Source organism: Monodon monoceros, unplaced genomic scaffold (genome assembly GCF_005190385.1).
Source record: "Monodon monoceros isolate NGI ecotype Baffin Bay Population unplaced genomic scaffold, NGI_Narwhal_1 Super_Scaffold_16, whole genome shotgun sequence".
Lineage (NCBI taxonomy): Eukaryota > Metazoa > Chordata > Mammalia > Artiodactyla > Monodontidae > Monodon > Monodon monoceros.
This window is the reverse complement of record NW_021703772.1, coordinates 82,132,132-82,154,027: the sequence shown is the minus strand read 5'-3', so window position 1 is coordinate 82,154,027 and position 21,896 is coordinate 82,132,132. Positions and strand designations below refer to the sequence as shown.

Below are 21,896 nucleotides of genomic sequence, written 5' to 3'. Positions count from 1 at the left end.
ATTTCATATCACGGGTTCAGTTATTCTCAATTGCACACAATTCCTTCAAACCTTATTAAAGAATGTTGTTTGGAAGAAGTGATCCCCAAGACATCAAGTAACAACCGCAGTCAAGATTCAGCTGCCCAAAGTGACTAGTGTAGGAGTGTCATTCCTAGCAGAGGGTGCTTAAACAGGTCTTATTCCTACCTGGGTATATACACATTACACCAGCCTTTAACTGGGCACTAAACATATATACTATAGTGCACATGGCATTGTTACTGACTTTCAGAAATGCATAATATAGTTGGAGAGGCAAAACTGATACACACACACTCACAAATTTAGCAAAGGAAGACCTATGTACAAGATGCTATGCTAAGCAGAATATAAAGAGAAATGAGACTGCGTGGTCTTTGACCTCAAAATGACTATAGTCTTTAAGTAGGGGAGGACATAATAATAGCAGTAAAATAATAATTTCAAACATATATTGGTCACATAATGTGCGAAGGACTGCACCAAGAGCTTTACAGCACATATACTATCTCATTTAATCTTCATTTTAACATGATAGTGTAGGTATTACTATTCTCATTTTACAGATGAAGAGATTAAGCTCACAGATTTTAAGTAAGTGCTTCAAGTTTATAAAACTAGTTAGCAGGACTTGGGTCTGAGTCCAAGAAGCATTAGCTCCTTCCTGTGATATCACACTACATCTCCCACATGTAGACAAATTACTGTGAAATGGCAAACATCATAAAAGTAGACCCATGAACCACAGTGTTTTACATCAGTCATTTCCAGCCCGAGAGAACTGGAAATGTTTGGTGGAGGAGGTGGCCTTTGAGCAATAGTAAGGAGCCTAACAGGAGATGAGTAACTGTAGGAAGTTGGATTATTCCAGGAAGCACATAGGCAAAGGCATAGAGGTAGGACAGCATACGTTTTTTAAAGGGGGAATGTGATTAATAGTCCATTTCAGTGGTAGCCTGGAAATAATATGGTGGTGTGGTGGGAAAAGTAAGTTGGAATCAGTTTGGAATCAAATGATAACAAGCAGGTCTTGAACACTACTTTAAGGAGTTTAGACTATTTGGAGGCTACCACTGACCTATTAAAAGGTGTTTGTGGAAGAAGGGCCTAATCAAACAGCATTTCAGTGTGATTAAACAAGAAGACAATCATTAGGTGATGATACATGACAATTATCAACAAATATTAGCTCAATGTGAGGAAATATTCTTGTCGTTAGATTAGGACAGAACTGGTAAACTGTTTCAGGAGTGGTTAGTTAAATAACTACTCACAGCCTAGACTGGCCAAGAAAGTTACAAACTCAACTTCATCAGTTTCACCCCCAACAGTTTGATCATACTGGGAGAAATAATAAAGAGCAAGGAAAATAAAATAATAATTTATAATAGTAGCTAATCTTTGTGGAGCTTGTATGTCAGACAGTGCACTCCAAACTCTTTATAATAACAATCTGCTGTCTGCTGAGCCCAGATTCACTGCAAAGGAGGTTGTATAGTCGTGTCAACTATTTAAATCAAGCTGTCTGAGAAATCAGAGAAGTTGTCACCTTTCAAGTGATCTAATCAAGATTACTAGTGACATAAAACATAGTCTCTTGCCCTTGTTGAACAGTCAAGGATAAACACTGAAATTACTCACCAACTTTCCTTTTCCTAAACTCCATAAGGACCATTTGTTTCTAACATGTTTCCATTTCTAGGATTACAGTTTCTTTTACATTAGTTACATTTTATGGTGCTTGTTTCCCAGCACTTCTGTCTCTTCAGCAAACTCTTCTCCAAATCAGAGTGTAGGATGGGTTATTTCTAGGAAAAGCTTCTCCAAGTAAACTGATTCCACCCACTATGTATTCATTCTGGTGTCTTGTTCCTGCATTTTGAAGTACTTTTGGAGCCTACAGCTCACTATCTATGATTGCCTAAACTTTCTCACTGTAATGAGGGCGAGAGATTGTGAAACAAAAAGTTGGATTTGTGACCCCTATAAATCTTAATAAGCAAAGGAAACTCAGTCACCTATATTCTCACTCACCAAACACCTACTGTAAGTAAGCTAGATGCGTAATAAGTCACATTAGGATAGAATGGGGGGGAGGGGGACACTAGTTTGAGCCAAATTACTATCTATAAGTTCTTTAGTAATAGAAATTATTTCTTAATAATCTTTGCATGTCTGAATTGCCTAGCATGGTTAACTGCACACTCTAGACACCAAATAAATATCTATCGAATAAATGTTTTTTTTTTAAACAAACCATAGATTGGTGGAAAGGAGTGGAAATAAAATTCAAACATGAACAACTCACTTCTTTTAACAGCTTGAGTTAAAATAGTAAATGAAGAATGAGGCTAATGGCTAAATTTGAACAGAATGTTGGATTTTTACAGGGATTTGATAACGTTTTCTTTTACATGACCAATAGAATGAATATCTTTAATAATAATACCTGATTATTTAATTCAACAACTCAGGCAGTTATCAGGTGTCCTCTCAGCTAAAATTAAAATTGTATACATCCCTCTCTCTCACCTCATTTGCTTTTCTCACCATCTCCTTCATTTCAGTGAATGGTATAATGGGTTGAATAATGGGCCCTCCAAAATATATCCAAGTGCAAATCCTTGGAACCTGTGAACATCACCTTATTTAGTAAAGGAGACTTTCAGATATAGTTAAGGATCTTGTGATAGAATCATCCTGAATCACCCCATGTGAGGCCTAAGACAAGCACCCTAAGAGACAGAGAGCAGGAGTCATAGAGGCAGAGATTGGAATGATATAGCCAAGGGAAGTCAATGAAAGCTGACAGCCACCAGAGCTGGAAGACACAAAGAATGGATTATCCCCTAGAACCTTCAGAGGGAGTGCAAGTTTGCCAACACCATGATTTTGAACTTATAGTCTCCAGAACTGTGAGAGAATACATTTCTGTCATTTGAAGTCACCCAGTGGTAATCTTCTAAAAATCTAACAGAAAGGACAACTCTTTCCTGCCACTTGCTCACCAAAACCCCTAGAGTTGTCCTTAACTTTCATCTTTCTCTCACATCGCCAATCCATCCAACAGTAGTAAAGAATTTATATTTTTAAAATACATCCAGAATCTGACCACTGCTTACCACTTCCACTGCTCCCACCCGTTGAAGCCACCATCCTGTATTATCCCCTTAAAGAGTCTCCTTGATTCCACCCATGCCCCCTGCAACCTATTCCCAATACACCAGACAGACTGACTCTTTTAAAACTTAAGTCATGACATGTCAAAACACTGTAAGTCCTCCCCATTTTACCCACAATAAAGCCCAAATTCCTACATTGGCCTGTATAAACCCTGTCACCCCCGGACCTCATCACCCCCCAACCAGTGCATTACTCTGATCCAGCCCACAGCCTCTATGCTCTTCCTTGCTCCTTCTCCAATACTCCAGGCATGGTTTCTCCTCAAGGCCTTTGCACTGGCACTTCCCTCTGTTTAGAAAGGTGTTTCCTCGTGTATCTCTGCAAAGTTTACTCCACCACCTCCTTTAAGTCTTGCTCAAATGTCACCTTCTCAGAAGTAAGTAAAAACTTATTGAATAAATAATTAAGTGAATGGATTTCAAATCAATAGCTTTTATAACTATCAAGCACTTCTACTTTATAATTATGCTATTATTTTTCTTTTTTTTTTTTTTACCATACAACCTGGTCTTAGTGTCCCATCCATATATTCTCAAACTATATAGAATTAGATTCCTTTATAATGTCTCATACATTAAATCCATGATTACTTAATGACCTTGGAAGTTTTGGAAGCATACAATAATGTACAATATTTTCTGAAGTAGTATATCATAATTTGCCTAAGTTTTAATATGTGACATGAGTGAAGTAGTCTTTTCTTCATAATCAGGGGGACAAGAATGTATCTCCTCATTTTTTCCAAAGTTGAAAACTACTGTCAGAAATATGGATGTCAATCAGTTAATGAATAATGTAAGAGAGTGGTTAGAATAACACAGAAAGTTAGCTTCAAAATGAACAAACCTATCAAAGAAAAAGCCGTTTCTCCAATATGGTCAGCATGGTAGCAGGTATATTATCACTACAGGAAGCAAGTTTGACTGTCAAGTCGATGAAGAATAATTACAATTGTCAGGCAGAGAAATGATGAGATTGTGGGAAATTGAGCATTCCAAAATTCTCACACAGTTGTTGACTTCATGTTATAGTCCCCAAACTCATTTTAATGCTATAAGATCCAATTCACTTTTCCAGAAGTCATTGTTGCCAGTTTTCATCCTGCCAATTGTGAAATGTTCCAGTGTGATTTTTGTGTTTGTTTGTTTTATTTGTTTGAGAATTCATTATCGCATTGTCAGATTTCTAGGTCATTGCTTAGAGAGGCAATTTTAGTAGTGTTTTAAATCACCCATGTGATAAACCTTTTCTTTGGAAAGACCTCTGTCTCAATCATCCAAAATAATTTCATAATCTCTCTTGGATTGAAAGTTTATAGATTTGAGGCCACATAATTCTTTCCTTGGCTAAGATAATAAATTTTCCCATGCTAAAAAGAACTTTCCCAAGCCATGTTGAAAACAAAATTGTAACACTCTACGAAGTGTCAATTTCAACAGCTCAAATACATTTTCAGAAATTTCAAGCAGATCAAATACTTCTGTAAGTTAGGCACTGTGGATCTCCTTCTTGTTTTGCTAGGTACATGGTTTGTAGTGTTCATAATAGCACAGTACTCCCTTTGAAGTCAGTATTCTTGAAGTCTCTGGAGGCTCAGATAAGTTCCTCAGAGACAGACCTGGTATAATTTGTCAAACAGCCCACGGCATTACCAGTTCACACTGTAATTTTGCCAGATCTTATAAGATAAGCTGGCTTGGCCCTAGTCATTAGAGAGATGGGCAGCCTCTAGGGTAAACCCAATTGCTGTAGAAACTATCATTAAAACTATTATTGAACATCTATCTGGTGCCAAAAATACATCCAACTCATTGTAGTCATTGGGATCTGCAGCAAGACAATGCTTCTGTGCTTCACAAGGGACACATGAATGCCTCAGCAGTTTTAATCCATGGAAATGCTGAAATGGAAAAGCACTGGCTGCTCCCTCTCATTCTGGACCACTTACAGTTCCAGTATCCTTTTTTTTTTTTTTTTGAATATAAAATTTTATTTTTTTAAGTCAAAGTATGCAACAAATAAAACCTACAGAAAACAGATTTTCCCATCACAATCTGTTGCTTTACCAAATAATAGTTTGAAAACACATTCCTTCAGTCATTATAAAGTTCTTAAAATACAAAAGAAATTAAATCTGTAAGAAAGTCTAGTAGACCAGATGCTGTTGTCAGGACTTTTATATCGGTGGTTATGCTTCAGTACATCCCACGCCATCCACCTCCACTCATGCCACCTTGCCCATAGTAACCGCCACTGCCTCCACCACCACAGCCATAACCACCCAAGCCATCAGGAGTACCATATCCTTCACTGTAATTGTTCCCCATTCCCATTCTTCCAACAGATCCATAGCCTCCCTGATTATCCATTCCATCTCTGCCATAAGCTCCCATTCCAGAACCTCCCATTCCAGAGCCACCTCCAGGAGTTGAATTCAAGAAGAGTTCAATGTATCGATGTTGCATGTTATTCTTATCTTTAGACATGGCAGGTACTGCATCTTTGTGTGTCACAAACTCTACATCTGCTTCTCCTGTTGCTCTGCCATCAGCTCCAATATCAATATGCACTCGGATTGGATTTAGTGGTGAGAAGAAATTAGCAATGTCACTTTTGGTTGCATGGAAAGGTAATCCCCTCATATGTACAAAATGACCACCATGAAAACCTGAGCTTGCATCACCAGCTCCACCATAGCCATGTCCTCCCATACCTCTTCCATCTCTCATTCTCTCATCAAAGCCATCATTTTCATAGCCATAATTATTATAGCCACCATAGTCATCAAAACCTCCATAACTTCCACACCCAGCTCCATAATAACCCCCTCTTCCTCCTATTGGTCTATTATATGGTCCCGGTTGCTGGCCCAGCAATCTTCTTGGTGGATCATAAAATGCTTTGATTTCACTCCTGCTACTTCTGAAGATCTCAATATACCTGTGCCCTATTCTTTCCTTGTGTTTCCCCAGAGCATTTTCTGCTACCTCCTTTGAAGCAAACTGCACGAAGGCCTCCCCTGTGCCTCTCCCCGGTAGTCCATCGTCAGTGTTATCCCATTTGGCACGATTTCCAACCCTTGAAAGAACTGAACTATTTCCTCTTTGCTGCAACCAAATGGCAGTCCACGAAGTCGTACTGTCCCATCATTAGCGTCATTTGAACCATTATGTTTCATAACCCAATCCATCTCAATACCGTTTGATTTAAATGCCTGTCGGGCGACAGTAGCGCCGACTCCGCTGCTCGAGGGGTCGTGAGCAGGGAGCTGCCCGGTCGTGAGCAGGGAGAAGTTGCCCGCCTCGTGCAGCGCTCCCACAACGGTTCTTCCAACCGTCTCCGGCAGCAACCGCTAAGGGCTCCAGTATCCTTTATCATCCCCTTATGTAGCCAAGAGTCTGAAGAGAGGCCCAGATGTAATTTGATCATGTTTGGCCAGTTTTATCTCCAAAACACTTCTTAAGTCGATCTCCTCTTCCTTCATGCCAAATACCACTGCCTTAGTTCAGTCCTTCATACTGTTCACCTGGACTAACACAAGAACTTCCAAACTGGTCTCTCTAACTCCTGTCTACCCACCTTCCTTACCCCAAATCTACCCCCTTATATACTCCACATTGCAGCCAGAGTGACCAGCCTAAAACACACACCTGATCCTTTCACTCCCAAGTTTTGAATGGTTCTGAATTCATTCATCTATTCATTCGACAAATCCCCAGTGCTCCAGCACTGGGAATACAACAGTAAACAAAACAGATACATTTTTGCCTTCTTGAAGCTTGCATTACTGTAGGTAAGACAGGCAATAAGAAGACAACTGTACAATGACATATGCGGTAGGAAAGAGAGAGAGTGATGGAGGTGGGGGTATCTTAGAAAGGGTAGACAGAAGGGGCCTGTCTCAGCAGAAGGGAGTGGAGGGAGAGGGTCGACCATGAGAGATGGACAGGAAGGAAGGAAGAGCACAATAGGCAGAGGGATTAACGAGTGCAAACGCCTGAGTCAGAGAGATGTCAGCATGTTCTAGCACATCAAGGTGGCCTGTGAGTTTGGAGCCCAGTGTGTAAGGGGGTTGAAGGCAAAGTGGGGAGCAGGGCAGGGGCCAATTCAAGTAAGGATTTGCCTTCCAGGCCTTGGTAAGAATGTGGATTTTATTTTAGATGTGAAGAAGCCATTGGAGGTTTGAGCACTCACTGGGGAATGTTATTATCTGATTTACGTTTTAGAGGGACCACTCTCACTTCTGTGAAAAGGGTAGACTTTAGGAGAGCCAAAATGGAAGGAGACTTATTCCCACTATAATTGTGGAGTTACTGCTGTGATCCATGGGAGCTTGGACTGTGATGGTGATGGTGGTCAAATTTGGCATACCTGGTCAAGAGGGTTTGCTGAAGGATTGAACGTGGGTACGAGAGAAAGCAAGGAATAAAGGACTCAGCATTTCCTATAGGATAAAGCCCAAGGTTGTAGTGCAGCATCCAGTTCCCTCTCAATCTGACACCTGCCACCTTCTTCAGCCTCATCTCCCACCCACATCTGAAAAATTCCCCTACAAGAATTCTGATTTCTGGGAGTTTCCATGCCCACGTGCCCATGCTACTTCACATCTCTGTGATGTTTCTCAGGCTGTACTTTTTGTGTGGATTTCCCTTCCCACTTATACAATTCTTTCTCAATCTTCAAGACTCAGCTCAGGCATCATCTCCGCAGGAAACCTTTCCCAGATTAACTTTCCAGGTTAAATTAAGTACCCCTTCCTGTACTCAGCATCCAGGAGTCTTATCTCAGCATTAATCATATTGCATTGAAACTCTGATTTTTGTCTGTCTTCCCACTAGCCTGTCACCTCCACAAAAGAGAGATCTTGCATTATATGCCTTGCATCCCCAGTGCCTCACTCAGTGCTTACACCCAGCAGAGGTTCAATAAATGCTTGTCGATCTGAACTGAATCTTCCAGCAACTCTTTATGCCATCAAGGCAGCATTATCAGGGACCACAGGGAATCATAGCGTCAAAGAGAAACGGAGAGTGAAGCTTTCCTGGATAAATCCCATTATGAAGACTGGCATGTTGACCACGTGGATCACGTGCTCTTCTTATGGAGTGATCAGGGCCTTTGGTCAAAGTAAGCCATCCCCAAAACATCTCTGCATGTGATAAATACAGGGATCAAGGAGTAAATGCTTGGGAGTAAAGGTAAGAGAGAACATAGTTACCTACTCTCTTTTGAACATGGGGTAACAGGCTTCTAGAAAAATGAAACAAGCAGGCACTAGCCACCTGTTTTCTCTGCCTGTATCCTCAACAGCCCATGCTGCTTTTCCTGGTCATCACATCTGACAGAATATCAAGAGAATCAGTCTGCAAGCTGCAGGTACAGAACAGTGTTCAGGGGATCTATAATCACATTACATAAAGTGGGGTTTATATAAAGTTGACAGAATGTGCTGATGTGAGCCATTTACAGTTCAATTGTAACAGAGCAGTCTGGCAAGCAGCTAGCTTTATCTGGGAGATGATGTACTTTGGATTCTGCCATCAAGTCAGATTTAGAATAACAATCTGAAGGGAACACAATCCCCCTTTTAAAAATCTTGCCTTCTCTTCCTCGGATCCAGTGAAGCAAAAGAAGTTAGAAGAGTCTGCATAATACCAGCAGACTTTTCATTGCTTTTTATGGAAATGCAACTTATCTAAAGACTTTTTTGTCAAGGGAAACATAGTCAATATACAAAACTAGATTTAATACAGCAGACAACAAACTTTTTTTTAAACAACTATGCTCCTTGAACTTTAAGAATTTGCCAGATGAATTAACCAAATCTTTAAAAAAGTTTTCAGCATAGCTTTGCTAGGTTCTATAAAACACACAGTCAATGACAATTCTATAAAGGGACTAAATTATGGAAGAGACACAGATTGTCAGTCCATATATGTTGCATGTGTATGAAAAGGTTGAAAACTGTTTTCCTTAAACACAAGAATGTATTGTCACCTGGTTTTATTTTCACATACATTCTCAAACATTTGTTTGAAATAGTTTTCCCAGTTTGTTTTTTCTGTTGTTTTTCATGGTTTCTTTTGCAATAATCAATTTTTAAAATTTTTATACTTAAGTGTTTTAATATTTTTCTTTATGGTATATATGAGGGGGAGTGTGTGTGTATGATGGTAAAAGGCTTTCTCCTCCACAAGAGTGTAATACTAGCTACCCTTGGTTTTTGTCTTTTAATTCTATGGTTTAGTTTTTTACACTAAATCTTTAATCCATTTGGATTTTATATTAACGTAACAAATGAAGTCAGTATTGAGCTCTTTTTATTTTCTGAATGACTAAACAGTTTTCTTAACATTATTCATTAAAGTATCCATCTTTTTGATATTGCCATCTTTATCATATATTTTATTCCCCTACTAACTTGAGTCTCCCTCTAGACTCATTGTTTTGTCTCGTCCTCTGTCTATTCCTGTCCTAGCAAAACCACATTGCTTACTTAATAATGCCTTGATGCTGGGGAAAGTTACCCATCATCACTTTTCTTTTTCAGAATTTTATTGGCTGCTATATTCATTGACTATTATATTTTTCAGAACATTGTTGGCTATATTCATGATCTAAGATTATGTTTTAGACAAGGAATCTTTTAGAATCTTCAGAATCATTTAGTCAAGTTCCCTCCAAAAAATCCCATTTGGAATTCTGACTAGGATTACCATTCATACCTTGATTGACTTTGAGATCATGGACATCTTAACATTAGTGATTGTTTCTAGCCAAGAAAAGATGTCTTTCCATTTTTTTGTCTCCTTTTATGCCCCTCAGCACACTTCGTCAGTCATGCATATTTCATGTTAAGTTTATCCCTAGGTATTTTGGATGTTTGCAAGTTAGAAATTACAATTTGTCCAAATCCTGCACCTCAAGATTCAAAAAAGATCTTAGCCTCCAACTTTTAGTCAGCACATCCTGTTAATGTACCACTTAATTTTAAATTCTAGCTCATCCTGAAATAAATGTGTCCTCACTAAGTTTCTTTAGTCATAGCCTTTAGAACTTTATCATTTGTAGCTGCCTGATAGCTTTTGAACATTATCAAAATTTCAATAGATTCTTATATTATGAATCTAGCCCTGCCAAAGTAGAATTAAACAAAAGTAAACAAACAAAAGAACACTACTTCTTTCAGTCTCACTTACAGCTACAGTGCAAGCATCAGACCTAGGCTGTGTCAAGCAAATACACCCATAGAAGACTCCAGAAGTAAAACATGGAAGGTAGCAACATGAACCAGTGGCCACATGTAGGGAAATTGACCTTCTGGCAAATGGGGGAGTGGTAGTATCTGATTCTTTAGAAGGTGTCTGGCATGTGGCAACAAGCGCAATCAGTGGAGGGTGGCAGCAGTGTTCTCTTGCTAGTAACAGTCCTGCAACATGGTGGAGCAGAGCTGCAAGTTGTATTGTTTAAGCATGTGTGGCATTCAAACCTCATTCAGTGGCTCCCATAGAAATTTTGTGAGCTATCTGAAGATACTTTAATAATTAATCTCTTTCTCTTTAAACTAGCCAGAGTACTGTGGCTTGCAACTAAAACTGGACAATTTATAGACGAAAGATGGAAACCCATGTAGTAGGCACTAAGAAAAAAGAACTATAAACAAAAGTGGATGGATTGTGCCTATGCTTGTCTTTCTATTCCCTCGGCTTTTATCTAACTATGTCCTTTACTAGGCCTCTGACTAGTAGACAGTTTCTGTTTGAATTCCTCAAGGGCTGCTAAACTTGGCTCCCTGGTGTGAAAAGCAAACATACTTTCATAGCACAAGACTTTGATCCCTCAGTTGTGTAATTAACTATGTGTTACGGAGAAAATGTGTGAATCTGACAATTATTTTTTTTAATTCTTGTTAATACTGGCCATCAGTATATCTAGAGGAGATTTAAGTATAAGTATGTTTGATCACACAAATTAAGTATACATACACAACTGTTAATTCACAATAAAACAATAAACACATATATTGTTGCTAAACTACATACTGGTCTCAGCTACACCATCACCATCAATAACCCTACATATTTTACTGGGTTTCCAAGGCCGTGTTAGTAAGCTAAAAGAGACCAAGACTTCAGAATTGAATAGGGCTGGGATTTATTGCCTTTGTTATTGGCATCTCATAGGGGAACACCAACTGAAGTTAAAAAAGCTCTCTTCAAGATTGCTAGGGATAAAATATGGACACATGAAGCTGAAAATGTATTCCATTCTCTTCTTTGTCTAATTCTATTTTCTTTTTAAACCTCATATACGTGGGTGAACCATTTCTCTTTTCAGGTCTCCTTTCCACTTCCTCAACTAGATAGTGAAAAACCTGTTCTGTTCTCCCTTAGTCAAATTCAAAGATACCTAGGGCTTCTCCTCTATTTGCCTTCACCAAGACCAAGATAACCCCTACTCATTACCAGAAGTGCACCTTATACCTGTTCACAGCATCTGTTAGTCATTAGAAGAACAGCTATTAATGAGGATTAATTCCCAGAATGCTCACACCCATCTCAGATGCCATTTATTTGTCTAGTTTCAGAACCACTAGCCTATAACCTTCATTGGGAAAGAAGCTTGTGTCTCATAGAGTTTAGCACAGTCCCTGGTACACATAGGCTTCACAAGCACTATTCGTTAAATGATGTTTTGGTGTTGGATTATCATTGATCAGTTTCTTGGATGTATGTGAAAATGCATTATAAGTAAATTTCAAATTTCCAAAGTATTTGAGGTGGTCTATAGTCCAAATAGCAAAACATTCTGAATAAGTATATATTGTTTTTCCTTCTGAAATTTATTCTTATAATTTACTTTAGAAACAAGAAGATGAGAAGGAAATTCATATCTATTCCACAATTGCCTTATCAGAATACTTTTTTGAAAACTTTATGGTTCTGCTTATATAACCAATTATATGCACTAACAGTAGCTTATTCAAGCGAATTAATCAACAGGGACCATCTAACAAAGAGTTGAAATGAAACATTTAACCAGTGAGAGTCCGAGGGATTATATCAACTATTTCATGTGTTGGCATTGATATTGCTAGATTCCATGTTACAATATATACAATTATAATTATGTGGGAAAATCTCTGTCAAATTGAAAAGTCTGACATTTTTTCTGATCAGACTAGGCCATGTTGTCTAGACATAGACTTTTCCTGTGAGGACATGGCTAAAATGGGTTTTTAAATACTAGTTCCTTTGGCTCTACATCTATCCAATTGCCCTTCTGAAAGATAAGCCCTAGCTCAGGTAGCTGCTACAAATTTTCTCTTTTATGCCATGATTCATTTTTCTCCTATTGACCTTCCTTTTTCAGTAATAATTGCAATAAAAATTAGTAGCAATTGGGAAATCAAGAAGAATTTTACCCAAGAAACTTAAGAATGTGAGAAAAACTGAAAACTTGAAGGGTAGTGTCCTTTATAAGTACTTTCTTGAAGTCGTTTATTTATTGCCGTAGATTAATCAAGTTTCTTGGAATTATTGGCTTTCATATAAACACAATTAAGAAACATTTCTTCACATAAAAAACAGATGGGTACTTGTTTTCTAATAAAGCAAAATGATGACAGAATGAAAAGGGGAAAGAGGGAAGCTCTCCAAAATTGCAATTGCTTCTTCCTCTGAAGGAATACTAAAGGGTATTTTTTTTGCCCGTTCATTTGGGAATTTATCTCCTCAGCTTCAACCATGTTTAACAGGAATCTTACAGTTTAATGCCTGTACCTCACATTGAAAAGAGCAGGCAAAACTGTAAATAAGCATTTTAAAAGGATGAGCTTGCTCTTAGAAATCTTTTGAAGCTACTCTGAAGAAAATCAAGTCCACGATAGTTGGAAACAAAAAAATAAGTGATGATTACTAATAGTAAGTGGCCACTTACAAAGCAGAGGCTTCTTTTATGCATAAAGTCTCCACATCCTTTAATTCAATTTGGATGACCCATTTCTTTGCTGTTTCAAATTCATGTCAATTCTAGTGATCCCTTTTCTTTATGTACCACGGTGCAGATTAAGGTCACTGATTTTGCATAGAACAAAATGAAGAAAAAAGAAAAAAAAACGAGAACCCAATTTCAGTCAGTTACTGGGAGAAAAAAGGTCAGTCTGTTAACAATTATCTATTAAATAGCCACTATGTGTGGAGTGCTGAAATAGATTCTGTGTGGGGAAATGGGAAGCAGAAGATAGTAACCATACCTCTTAAAGAACTCAAAATATAAGAGGGACAGAACAAATCTCACAGAGACTGAACAAATACAAAAATAAGAACATGCAAAAATATAGGGGAAATATGTATGACCAGCCTGAGAATTCCATGCAGGACAAAATCCAAGATGAGTCTGACTTACTATCTTACCTTTTGTGGTACAGTTCACCTCACTCCTCTTTACTGCTTTGCTGTGCTTACGGGATAGACCCTAGGACAGGAAAGCAGGGTCAGACAGATGCAACCCACATGTATCAGCCTCCCATCACACAACTGTTGGAACTATTCAAATTTCCCTCCAGATGTGTGAATTCAGAGGGTTTAAAGAAACTTTTTAATCCCCAAACTATATTCTAGAAAACCATTAACTTAAATCTTCACTGGAACATGAATGCTCTCCCCCCTACACATACACACACACTGGTTTAGTTAAAAAACAGTTAAAATCGATTAACATTTTTCATTGGATTCCTTAAGAAAAAAAGAATTTAAAAAAGAAACAATTCTCCGTTTGTGAATCTGGGCCAAGGGAGCAGAAGACAAGGTGAAAAATGAAAGATGGCTCTGGCTACCCCATGCAGTATTGCAGAGAGCATGGTGTTACTTCTGTTTATCTTGATAGGGGGCTGTCCAATCAGAGGGCAGTTTTTGAAAAACAGTAGGAAATGAACACAGAACAGCAACCTGGGAAAATCACCAAGCATGTCAAACAGCAAGCACTCTCAGCTCTTTCTTCTCTCTTTTCCTACATTTGTTGGCAATGACAGTCACCAAAACACAGGATCACATGCATTAAACTTTTTCAAGATAAAGTTCCTATCTCAAAAATAGTAAATTCCTAGTGGGAGCAGGATAAGAGGTATGTTGATTCTTTTGCAGATAGATAGCTTCTACTGTGGATGCCAGTGTCTTTGTTGATTTTGTGTTTTTTTAAGTGCTCAAAAAAAGATACCATCCATCTGTCCTTAATCTGGAAATGACTCAATTGTTTAGAAGCTTTTGTTTAAAGCTCACAGAATTGCTGTACATTGACTTGACTGCCTAAATGTGAAACTCAGGCCTTCAATGAGACACCCAAGTAAGAAAACTATTAGAGTAACAGAATTATGTTTTTTAATAACCATTTATTGTAATCCAGTGTATTTAGCTTAATACCTTATGTCTCTTTGACATCTAGTTAAAATGTTAGTCTCATCTAAATGAAATTGATGAAATCTAAAATGTATAATTAATGACCTCCTTTGCAGAAGAGCAGAAAATTAACTTTATTTCTTTTAGAAAAGGTGTTATTCTCATGAATAACCAAATTTCTCTAAGTTGTTGGAAGTAGTTTAGCTTAATAGTCTTATTAAAAAAAATCACAGATTTTTTCTTCTTCCTTTTGCAAAAGGAATAAAAGCCACATGCACTGTCACGCTAATGCTCAAAATTAGAAATTTTTTGCTGGCTACTTCCATTCTCAGCCCTCACACTCATCACTTGCCGTACCCCTTTTTTACCCTTTTGTATTATTTCCACGCTTATCTGTCTCCCCAAAAGACAGAAGCAGGAAGTAGTTCTTGTTCACTGTAAGCTTTAGCACTCCCATCTCCCAGCCCAACAATGTGTACAGAGTAGGCACTCAATAAATGTTGGCCCGTAAATATTTTAAAACTTAAATTAATAAATGTGCAAGAGACTAGGTTTGTTTCTATATACAAAGATAGGGAATTTTTGACATCACAGCCAAGATGACACCAAGACTTCCAAGTGGGCACACAGTGTGTAAGCAATACCTTACCCACCTCCACCTTCCCCTAACCAGCCTGAAGCTGCTGTTTGATGGAGTAGTATAACATTCCTCCTTACTTACCCTCAAGGCTGCTCTTGATACCAAATATGTACTAACTGCTCCAAGGTTGAGAGTCCCTGTGGGGAGAGCTTAGCTGTGAGCAATGCTTTATTCCAAGGACAGATAGAGTCCCAAAGAAGCCTCTCTAGACTTCCCCAGCTCTCTAACCTGTGTGGGAATCTAATGCTGCCCTGGACAAAAAAGGCAGAGTTCCTTAGACAAAGTGCATGTGGAGGAGGGAAGATTTATCAGCTACTGAAAGCTGGCCTAGGGCAATGGTGGGGGTGAGTGTCATGAGTCTGTAGAGTGTTTGTCTAAATCTTCTTTGAGTCAGTTGTATTTCTGCCATCAGCAGATCCCGTGCTCCAGTACACATGGGTTAGGATGTTTGGCTTCTCATTCTCATCTCCACTCTGGTTGAAGCCGGGCATCCTCAATACGGAATGAAAAGGCTGGAGCAGAAACCCTTCAGGTTCAACCTCCCCAGCTCCAAGAGTAGCAGCAGCGAGGAGAAGAATAAGCAGGACTAGCTTGAGGTTGTGTTCAAAGGGAACTAAAAGTCCTAGTCCTGGACCAGACAGCCCAATAATCAAGCCCAAGAATCAAGCACAGAACCAGAAATAGTTCCAAGCACAAGATTTGCAATAGAAAGCAAAGGGCCTGAGGGGTCAGAGAGAGAGCTGCGGTGACATGCCGAAGGAGGAAGCCTTTGATGCTGTCCCACACACGTATCCACTAGCAGGCAAGGAATTGTTAACGGTCCTGGCCAGTTTGGACTTCTTTTTTTCTCAGTTCCCAGGACGTCAGAATGAGAGTGGGACATTATAGAATCCATGCGCCTGCCCTTCTAGGAACAGTTTTTAGTTTGGAGTGCTTGTTTGTTTATTTGTTTGTTTTCCAAAATCAGCATCAGAGAGCCATCCATTGTCTCTGAGAGAGAGGGAGAGCAGCGATGTGGGAGGTGGCAAAGATGATGGTGATGAATGCAACATTTCTGAAAGCAGCAGAAAAAGCCTCAGGAAGTCAGCAAAAAAGGAGACCTATCTATGTTTCCAGGAGTGGCACCTCTGACCGAGATCAATGAAGGGGAAGCCAGAATAACTCAAATAATTGTACTAACACACTACTTTAGCAAATAATAGCTGGTATGTGAGTAGGTGAGAGGATCCTGAGAGACCAAGGGTGTCAGGGTAAGATATGAGGCCAAATTTGCTAAAGGAAACAATTGGCGGTGCTACACTCTCCCTGTGGAACATGTGCCGTGCAAACATGACTGTTGCAATTGGATTGGATGGCTCAGACTAAGACTGGGACTCACCTGGATGCTGCGTGTAAGACGTGAGGGAACTAGGGGCTTTCATTTGTCATCTGCATCAACATTCCTCAAATATTCACTGAATAACCAGTAGACACAGACATTGTTCTAGGACCAGAGATATACAGTAGTGAGCAAAAAAGATAAAACCCTGCCCTCATGAAGTTTGCTTTCTATTTGGGGAAATGGGTCAATAATTAAAATACATAATGTGAGAATGATGACAAGTGTTACAGAGAAAATATATCAAGGAACGGGATAAAGGAATGTTGGTAGAGAAGAGGTTACAATTATAAATAAGGTGTCCAGGGAAGGTCCACTGAGAAGGGGATGTTTGACAAGTGATATATTCAAATAATTTTTTTTTCATCATGAAAATTTATCTTTAAGTGAATGTTGAGGACAACCTAGAAACAGTAAAAAAAGAGGAGTAGATGTCGCATAGGGTAAGGTGTCTTTTGAGAAGCATATGTGGAAATGAGGGAGGAGATGTGCTGCCCAGAAACCATCAGCATGTCCAGTGTTGAAGTATTTACAAGGATCCCAGGAGTTCCTGGAGTCACTACCTCCTCCTTCAGGAAAATGGTGGTCTCTGTCCTCTGGGTGCAATCAGAGCCTGCTCTTACTGCCATGTTCTCTCCAGGGGCTGCTCGCTCCCTGATGGCTTCCCTGTGGGATGCCCTTCAGCACTAGGCCTCCACATGGAACTCAGAGCATTACTGGAGCCTGGAGAGGAAGGGATTAAATGGATCTCCTTTCCTTTGCCACACTAGCCCTTTAGTTTCCACAAGAATAACCCAGCAGGGACTTCCCTGGAGGTCCAGTGGGTAAGACTCTGCGGTCCCAATGCAGGGGGCCCGGGTTTGATCCCTGGTCGGAGAGCATCCTGCATGCATGCCAAAACTAAGAAGCCCACATGCTGTGACTAAAAGATCCCGCATGCCACAATGAAGATCCCACGAGCCACAACTAAGACCCAACGCAGCCAAAATAAATAAATAAATATTTTTAAAAACAAAAAATAATTTAAAAATAACATGCCAGCAGTTAAAAAAAAGAATAATCCAGCAGACTGCATAGATTTCAGCAAATTTCTTTCCTAAAAGATTAGTGGAATTTCAGAAGAGAATAAAAACAGAGGCAGAACAAATATTAAAATGCCAGCAACTTGTTCTCTTTCCTTGAGTGTCAAATACACCACACAGACACATCTTAAGAATTAAACCTTCAGAAAGGAAGGTCCCTGTGGAACCCTTTCCCCAACTCCCACCTTGGTTCTCTTCCACACACATAGGTGCAGACACACACACACACACACACACACACACACACATCCATACAACCTTCCGTCCACCACTGTGTTCAAACAGATGCCTGCTGATGATAGAAACAAAAAGCAAAACAATATAGACCAACAATCTCTAGTTTTTATTGACTCCTAAATGTTACCTGGCTGGGGTGGGGGATTAATTCCTCATTAATGGGTCTCCTGAACCTTTTTTTTTTTTCTTTTCATTTTTTAGTATTTTCTTAGTATTAACTGAGAACCATCTCCTTATTTACACTGTCTCCAACATATAACCAGCCATTTAGTTTCAAAACTCTGGGGGTTCATTCTTCCCCGGATTGACTCTCTGTATTCAGGAATAGCTCTTAGCACAAAAGCAGCACAGAAATCCAGCTATGTGAAAAAAGATGATTTGAAATAAGAAAACGAACCCAAATTTTCCTTAGTAATTAAATAATATAGCTTGAAATTCATCTCAGAAATTTCCTCTTTTGACTGGAGACCCAAGAATAAAGAAATTAAAATTACCAGTATATCGGGAATTGAATAGCTACTGAGTGCTCAGAAGAGTGAAGGTTGAATGATTTGGTATTTTTGATCCAATAAGCTATTAGAGAGAAAAAAAGACCAGTTTAAACACAGCCCTCACTGGACCATGCCTCAGCATGGGAAAACCAGTCAGTGTGGCCACTCAGATTTGTCAAGGATCATTTCAATGTTTAGTAGAAGAAAATTTTAATATTCCTCTAATATTGAATGAGAGCTATGTCTCTTTCTCATTCATACTATGTCTGAGAGCTCATGGCACTCATGTTTTCAGCTCAGTCTGATTTGATGTGCACTGTCCCTTTTTCTTTCTACAGATTATTTTTCTGTAAGTTTTTCTTGATAAGGTTGCATTTTCACCTAATATTCTCTGTATGCATATGAAGGTTATTTACATATGTAAAACTGGTTAAGAAATCAAAGTGACATCTAATTGATATTTACAGACAATTTCACCTGCTTATTTTTCGGTTTCATAGAATTTAAATTGAGCATTTTCTGACTTGGATTCCATTAGATTGGTACACTTAAGAGTTAAGCTGATTTTCTTTCATTAAAGTTTAGTTTCTGAGGTTTAATCAGTGAACATAATTGCTTAAAGTGTTCATTTTATAAGATTTTTCAATAAATTATCAAGGATGTTTAAGTCTAAAAACCAGTGCTATTTCTGTACTTGTGGTCATAGATACACAGCACAATTTTTGCAGCTAGTCAACTTGCTCTACTTTAATCTAATAAACCAGCTGGAAAAATGGTTGTTTTCCCTACTGGATTTCTTTCTTTTTTTTTTTTTTTCTATATGAATATGGCCCTTTCATACTTTATCATCTGTCTCAAAGGCCATGAGATTTTATTTCGTATCATTCTTTGATTCATCAGTTAATAGCTAACATTGATTGAGAGTTTACTATATGCTAGGCACAGGGTAATAAGTTAATTCATTTAATCTTCATAATACCCCTAAGACATACTTACCATCACTATCCTTATAAAGATAAGAAAAGTAATGCACAAAGAGGTAAACCTTAGGAAACAATACCTACATTCGGAGTCCATCATAGTCTCATTAAGTGCAAAAGTATATATGTAAAGTATGTAGCTATACAAGGTCTGCCATGTTCTTATTAAATGCAATGAGATGTGTGAAGCATGCAGCATAATGCCTAGCATACTTTTTGTATTGTAAGCATTCAACGAGAATTCATTCCCATTGTACTCTGTGTATGTTCCTCTATTAGAGCAAATGGCTCACCCTGTTCCAGGTATTTATTTAGCTAAATGACCTTGAGCAAAGTGCTTTACAGCTAGTAAGTTGCACTGCAGGATTCTTACCCAGGCAGTTCTCATCTGGATCCCTAGCCCTTAAACAGTACAATACATTGCTGGATAAACAATATAGCATTGATAATTCCATCAAATCAGCACATATTCCACCTTATTACACTATTATGGTACACAACGGGTACCTCTATTCCCACACTGATGTGAGAATATCAACCATAGTCAAATCTAGATGACAATGTCAAGGTGTAAATGAGGAAGGAAGATATAAAATGGAATAAGTACACACAGTGAAGGGCATAGGACTGTAGTGGATACTCTCATAAAAGCTGGGAACCTAGACTCAGGACTGGATAGTCATGACTCATCTAATGGAGGAAAGAGAAAGTGAAAAATCTAAATCCCAAAATGTGAGAGGGTTGATGAAGCATCTTGTTCATGACCTTAATCATGGTGATGCTTTTAAGTCAATAAAGTAGTATAGTAATTGTAATTAAGACAACTTTTAAAGATATAATCAGTCTTCTTAAATGCTACCAAACTGCTCTTTCTGCAACACAAATCTGATATTCCTCTGCCAAAATCTTTCGATGGCTACTCACCACCCACCAGGTCACCATGATCTGGCCGTGTTTCTTGCAGTTCTCTCTCCTTTCCCAACCTTGCACAGACCACTTGATGTGGTTGAGAGAACTTGGGTTTTGAAGCCAGAAAGATGCAGATTTGGATTTCTTACTCCACTACTACAGAGTGATCTAGGGGAATTTAACCTCTCTGACCGTTATAGCCTTCTCTATAACTTGAGGATAATCGTAAATACCTTTGTGGCAGTATTATTTGGATTAAGTGTGACAACATTATTTGGATTAAATAATATTGCATAATGCCCAACATGCCGTAAGCATTTTAGACGTTCAATTAGCTTTAATCCCACTATATTTTATTTGCATACTTTCCCTATAATAGTACCTGGAAATACATCCAAGTTTCTTCATTTCTTTAGGCTCCATTTTCCTCATCTTCAAAATGGGCACCTAGAAGAGTTTTTATGAGGAATAGAGAAAATAATGAAAACAAGACATGTAGAAATTACTCAATCAATGTTAGTTATTTTATTGACACTGCTGCTGCTCTTAATCCATGAACTCCTTGCGGACAGCAACTATGTCTTATTCTTCCTTTTTATCCCCAGTGTCTTACATAGCACTTGCTTATGCAGTGGGTGCTCAACAAACTTTCAAAATGTGAACAAAGGAGTTTTATCTGCTCTGCTTTTGAGGCAGGATTTCTTGAGACCAACCAAAAATACTGCCCGTAAAAACAGTTCCAAATCTCATATTCTTAGTCCTACTAGAGATTTCAGAACCCAACTTTATTAGTTAAGGTAAACAATTATAATTACCATAGAAAAGAACCCCCAAACCTCAGTAGTTCAACACAAAGAGTTTCTTTCTTTCTCATGGTACAGTCTAAGGCATATTGGATTCCCAAAGTTTTGTGATGCGGATAAAATTACCAAAAATAAATAAGTTCCTATAGAGTAGCATTAGTATGTATATTTATTTATATGTGTGACGTCCTTAATTATCACTACCCCTTTGTCCATAGTCACTAACACAGTGCTTTGTCTTCCATAAGAATTCAGAAAATATTTATTATTTACTAATCAAACTACACAATAAAGTTAAGCTGCTATCAAATAATTTAGGGAAAAAAAAACTCTTATCAAAGAAAAGTTGGATATAAAAGCCTGTATTTGCTGGTATTGTTTAAATTAGTTAGCTTTGCAAGAAAGTTGCTTAAATCATATTTACATTGAAAAAAATCCTTTTGTACTAATTTAATGCACCTCTACATGAAAAAAAAAATTCTCAACTAGCTTAGTATGTGTGTGACAGGGGTGATAAGTGTTCTTTTGTATACAGGGGTCTGAATCTTCCTGAATTCAATGTAGAGAATGTGTTAGAGTATAATAAATACTGAATACTTTCTCAATGTAGGCACTAAGTGCTTTGCTGGTATTGACTCATTTAATCCTCTCAATAAACCCCATGAGAGAAGTCCTATTATTATTCCCTTTTACAGATAAAAGAACTGAAACCCAGAGAAGTTTCAAAACTTGCCCAAGGGCTCACAGCCAGGCAGTAACACAGCCAGAATATAACT

General features: G+C 38.4%; 1 pseudogene across 1 annotated transcript; it reads right to left on the bottom strand.

The window, feature by feature from the left end:
- Positions 1–5,165: 5,165 nt before the first annotated feature.
- On the bottom strand, positions 5,166–6,409 carry LOC114896932 (annotated as a pseudogene). The gene has a single exon (XR_003793975.1). The product of XR_003793975.1 is annotated as a heterogeneous nuclear ribonucleoprotein H3 pseudogene (transcript).
- Positions 6,410–21,896: the final 15,487 nt, after the last annotated feature.